Source organism: Thalassophryne amazonica, chromosome 18, assembly GCF_902500255.1.
Source record: "Thalassophryne amazonica chromosome 18, fThaAma1.1, whole genome shotgun sequence".
In the NCBI taxonomy this organism is placed as follows: Eukaryota; Metazoa; Chordata; class Actinopteri; order Batrachoidiformes; family Batrachoididae; genus Thalassophryne; species Thalassophryne amazonica.
The window spans coordinates 71,198,202-71,204,201 of NC_047120.1; the positions used below are offsets into that span (position 1 = coordinate 71,198,202).

The window sequence follows — 6,000 nt, forward strand, 5'->3', positions numbered from 1 at the left end:
GGTAAAAAGCAGTGCAAAATATTGTTTGAGCAAATAGGATCAATAAATGGAATAGTTTTAACTGTGTTGAATGTTTGGTCTCCAAAGTCAAGGTTAAACAAGGTCAACATCCACTGGATTTTAAGACATACTCGATAACTAACCATGACACATGGCACAAACTGTTCCTCTGTTTAACCTTATTAACTCAAGCAATAATTTCTAAATGTTATAGTTTTAAAATAACAGCTTCACTTGTGGAACAGTTATTATGCATTTTCAGTCCCGTTTTTCTGTTGAACAGCCACGTTCATGTCCTGCAGGATTTCTTACATCGTGACCAAAGCTTAGCGTGTCAAGCTCCGCCTGGGAATGTTATCAATGAAGTGACCACGTGATATGAACTAACTATGCTACGTCATTAGATTCATTCCCCAAACCGCCGCTGGGCCTCAGGCGGTGAACTTGGGATGAAGCTTCATGTCTCTGTGCTCCATCCTGCTTTTTGAAAAATAGATTCAGGGTGCACGTGCACCCACTTTTTATTCAAAGTTTAAGTCCAAGCACCCTGGTAAAGCATGTCCCCACAAAGGGAGGCCGCCTGCAGGGCACCAGCTCTTAACCCTCAGACAGACGGACTCGCTGTCCCCAAAACATCACTCAGACCACTTTAAGAATCACAGAGTTTTAATGACACGCTGGATTTATCAGTGCTAATTCTGGTGTTGGGCGGTGTTGACGGGAATCCAGCGCTCCATCTCTGATGGCGGTGGTTTCTATGCCGTTCACATCACAGACCGACGGCAAACCGCCAATCTGAACCCACCTCGGCTGAACGTGGGCCACCTATGACTCACTCCGAGAGGCGCTCGGCCTTGTTACGAGACGGTGAAAACAACACCCAGCCCTCGTAAATTCCAAAAGGGAATCCAGCATGAATGGCTGAAGCTACGCGTTGCCATCGCACGCAGCGGCAGACCCAGACACCTCGGAGGAGCAGCATTAAGAACATGACAGTTGGGGCGTGAAAGCAGAGAAACCACGGCCTTATTTCTGCATCTTGAAGGGCAGCTATTGTTATTTTATTTTGCACTGAGGCCGTTCCATGTTGAGTTTGTCTCTTGCAGCCAAAATGCCACTTAGACCAAAAGTAGATCAGACTGTAAAAAAGTATAAAACAACTTCGAGGCTTCACTCAGTTTAATGTCAGTGTGAATGTGATGATGTGAGGGGCCACTCAGAGGTACTTAGACTTTTCTAATTAAACCAAACAGCACCACGAATAAGACAGAACAGGAAGCGGGCGTCGGCATTAAACGCCACTGCTGCATTCTGACGGTATTAACCTCACTGCATATTTCAGTGTAACAGATCCAGATTCTTGTGGATTGTCTCCTCTGGGTCAGGGGGGTTATTGGAGGGATTTTATTTCCCAGCTGGTTTGGGAATGCCTTGGGATCCCCCAGGAAGAGGCAGAGGGCTTGGCTGAGGATAGGGAAGTGTGGGAGGAACTGCTTGATCTTCTGCCACTGTGACCTGGAACATGAATGAATGAATGGAAGAAGGAATAGTTTTTCAGGATGTGACTAAAATACCAAAAATAATCCAGCATCTCTTTATGTAAGATGAAAAAGAACAAATCCAAAATCCACATCCGTAAGTTGATCAATACTCAAATTTAAAGGTAACTTCAATTGGTGGTGGAGCAATGAGGAGGTCAGGCTGGTGTAGACTGCCTGTGACCCTCTATCAAAATACACTCTGACTATACAGAGACTCTGAATCACATCTTGGAGGTGGTTTAGATGTTGGACAGGTGAACTCTGGACGACTGGACCCTACATCATAGACACAGACCACACAGGAACTTTTAAGAATCTGAAGGACTCAGATTGTTGTCTTGAAGACAAATAGGAGGTCCAGCTGGGTTAGAGGGGACTCCAGGATGAAGGTACCAGGTAATGACTGTGCATCCCGTTGGCTCCTTTGGCAGAAACTGGATTTTGCTTTAAACTTTGGCCGTGTCCTTTGTACAGTTCTGTCTGAACTCTTACACCCAGGAACACTCCTGTAGTCCGTGGAGAACAATAAGTGCAACAACTGTTCCTGCAGCTCCCTTTTCTTCACATACTGCTTTCCAAATCAATAGCAGGAACATTTCCAGGGCAGAATACATGTGCAAAAGAGGCGATTACGCTCCTTATCTGTTTTGCTACAAACAGTGTTGCCACAGTTACTTTGAAAAAGTAATCCAATTACTGATTACTGATTACTCCTTGAAAAAGTAACTTAGTTACTTTACTGATTACTGAGTTGGAAAAGTAACTAAGTTAGATTACTAGTTACTTTTTTAGTTACTTTCCCCAGCTGCCGACAACAACCCTCTGCCACCTCAACATGACAATGATACCTGTTTTGCCAAAACTCACTTTATAGTCACCCTTTCTTGACTTCAATGAAAATAAATACTTGTTTTATAAAAATTAAAATAAAGACGTCTTTCTTGACCTCATATTTAACTGTTGACAGCACTGTAACAGTAAAACTTGCAATTTCTAACCTACATTGTTTATAAATGTAACTATTAAATTCATTCTAACATTTAAATTCTCTCTAAACATTTTACTTGTCGAAATTATTATTTTAAGTAGTAGTAGTTGTAGTAAAAAAAAAGGCTTCAAAACTGGACCTTTAATCTAGGGGTGTTGTGGGGGGGGCATCCCTGCCCCACGCCCCCATTCCATCTGGATTCACCCCTGCTTTGGCATTTCAGCACAAAGAATGGATAACATTTATTTATGCAGAAAACAGGACCAGATTTACAGGTAAGAAAGTTTTATTGTGTTTTCACATCATGTGGTCCTCAGAAAGAGAGTTTAGGTGCATTTGAGTGGAAAATAGTGTTAGTTGTTGACGCGTTGCGGAGGATCAGCTGTTTTTAGCAGCAGATACGGAGCGGCTCGGAGAAAAAAAAGCATAAAAATGTCTTTGTAAAACTCAGTGCAGGTGTGCTGTTGTCACCGCGCTTTAAGAGGTGAGGACGAGTTGTAGCTGTTGCAGAAAACCACGGATGAAAAGCTCACAGCTCACTTAAAGTGTGTAGTTCAGTCGAACCCCGACCTCCTGCCCACGGACAAAGTTTAATGCTGCTATCGACCCATAATGCAAAAATAATAGTAACGCACAGTGACTTGGAGAAGTAACTTTAATCTGATTACTGATTTGGAAAGATTAACGCGTTAGATTACTCGTTACTAAAAAAAGTGGTCAGATTAGAGTAACGCGTTACTGAGTAACTCGTTACCGGCATCACTGGCTACAAAGACGCTGCCAAGACGACAGCATGAAAACCGTGATACCCAAAACACAACATCCAGTTAAAGTCACACACAGAAACATGGAACTGAACACTGTCTGGGAGTTTTAATTTTCCACTTCAGGTTTCTAACTGACGTGAAGCTCTGAGAGTCCCGTCCCCTCGGTGTAGCCAGTGGAAGGTGCCAGAACATGAAAGATGTTCTGCTCACGTTTGGACGGAATTTGACAAAGACAAAAAGGCTCTTAAATATGTTGCCCTCCGACTTGGAAAGATGTCAGATTCTTTGAGTGCGATGTGTGAAATGGGAGAGCAACATCTTTCCTTTTCCATCAAATCCCAACTAAAGATGGAGAACCAACAACATTGCTCAAGAACAGTGTGTATTGTTTTTGCCTCTTGGGGATATAATAGACTGGCCCAATATCACCCGTATGTCTCCTGGCGTCTGTCCGTCTGCAGGAAACGACAGTGTTGCGTCCCGTTTGTTTGTTTGTGTTTTACACTTTTTCCTGTGTAACGTATGCATCGTGCAGAATTCAATCATACAGTTCCAGTGCTCTTGTGCAGCTTTCCAGATCAACAGCTGCACGATGTGTGACTTTTTACATAAAAATTAGACATCTTTCACATTTAAATCAAATAATTACAGAGACTGAGTGCAGCTTTGCAGATCATGAGATGAACCGTGCATGAGATTTACATAAAAATTCGGCATTTTGCACATTTTAATCACACAATTACAGAGATTGAGTGCAGCTTTTAGGATCATAAACTGCAATATGCATGAATTTTTCCATAATAATGAGACATTGTGCACATTTTAATGAAACAATTACAGAGACTGAGTGCAGTTTTCCAGATCATAAGCTGAATCATGCATGAGTTTTTAACAGACAAATTATCCACAGTACAGCTTGTAATCATAGAACTGCAAAGCCTCAGTATCCACGAGCAACAGAAAACAAACTGGGTCCACACTGTGATTAATGTGTCATCACAGTCCAGCCTGCATGGCCACAACAACTCTCCATCTAGAATTTGTCTGGAGCGCATGATGCACACGCAGAAAGCTTAGAGTGATGGCAATTTAGAATTCTGATGGTGATATAATGTGTATAATGACAGTGAGGTGTTGTCCCCCAGCTCAGTTTGGAATAAGAAATCATAAGAGGTGGTATAATCATCTTCAATCATTTCCACTGAGCTGCAGGAAGATGGTAACCAGGCAACAGCGCCAAAACAGCAACGCACTGAACGCCGGCGATAAAGTGTGTGACACAACTTGGATTCCACAATAATGTTGCGCCTGAAACGTTCACTGTGTTTCCATTTAAAGAATATCACACGCCAAGCTTCGCTCGAGCTACAAACACGGATATTTACTGAAGTCATTTCATGTTTAAAGCAAATACGTGCAGGTTCAGCTATTACACGCAATCAAAATGGAATCAACAGGAGCAGCGTCACGCGGCTCCTTTAGCCTCGCGATGTCTGAACGTTTGCAGCAGTGAAAAACGGGAAAGCGTTTCGTCTGTTTGTGTGACGTCACTGCTGGGAAGAGACAGGAAGACTGCTTGTTCTTTTCTGGACATTAGCCTTGTACGCCAACCTGTGAGCAGAACAGCGTGAGACCAGCCGCGGTTAAGACCGTCACGGCGGAGCCGCATGGTGCAAAGTAACGCCGTGATGAAGCCTCACAGGACATGTTGGGGTATGTCCAGCTCATGCTCAATTTCTCGGATAATCATACAACTGAAAAGCAACCGACAGCCGTCTGAAATCCACCTGAAAGCCGTCCTGTGAGACCAACACGGAGGTGGTTTTGTGCCGCGTAATGAACGGCTCCGTGGCGCGTCCCTCCGCTTTTCTTTCCATGAAAAAAACTCCTGTAACAGTGGAATGTGCCGAAAAAGTGCTGATGTCCACACCTTCTGCCTTTTTGTGAAAGTCAGACGACGTCCCGGATCAACAAAGCCTTCACGTTGGAAATGATCTGGTTGTTCCAGCGGGGTTGGAGACTGTCGATCTGCGCACGGAGCGCGGCACGCTCTCAGCAGTTGTGGGCGGTCTTTAAACCATCTGGATCACTCCTTAATCTGTGTAATCCCCATAAAATTGTCCCTGAAAGCCATATTAATTTTCCAAACGGTGTCCACCTGGAGGTCTCTCACAGTTTCTGGAAAAAATTTGATGCAGCAAAGCTCCAAATCGTTCAGACATTTATTCGCAATAAAAATCCGACGAGAGGGGTGGACCACTGCTCACAGGCGAATGACGCAACCGACAGACGTGAAAAAACTCATGCATGCACACGAAGGTTCAAGCTTGGCTGATGCAATCACACATGATTCAAATCCATATGGTTCTTGCAAAAAATAAAAAGGTCGGATACTTTTCTCACAGACCTCGTATACTCTAACAGTGCTAAATAAATTCTGTGACAACATAAAATCAGCTCTATCATGCTGTGAATAACTCTTATTGGAGATGAAAAGCTTGATTTGACAAGACACTAGAGCTGACTTGACTCTATAATGCAGTGTATTTAACTCTATTTGGACTGGGACCAAATGTCATACTGGCAGAGTGTATTTTACTCTGCAAAATTTACTGTGTGCCACATAATGGAAAAATCTGATTCATCTGTTTTAATCCAAAGCACGGTCTTTTAGTTTGAGAGCATGATTTATTAAACTGACCCG

The 6,000-nt window shown here is 43.2% G+C and overlaps 1 protein-coding gene across 1 annotated transcript in view; it reads right to left on the reverse strand.

Annotated features, from left to right (window-relative positions):
* cacna1g (calcium channel, voltage-dependent, T type, alpha 1G subunit) overlaps positions 1 to 6,000 on the reverse strand; it is a 518,682-nt gene that overhangs the window by 152,395 nt on the left and 360,287 nt on the right.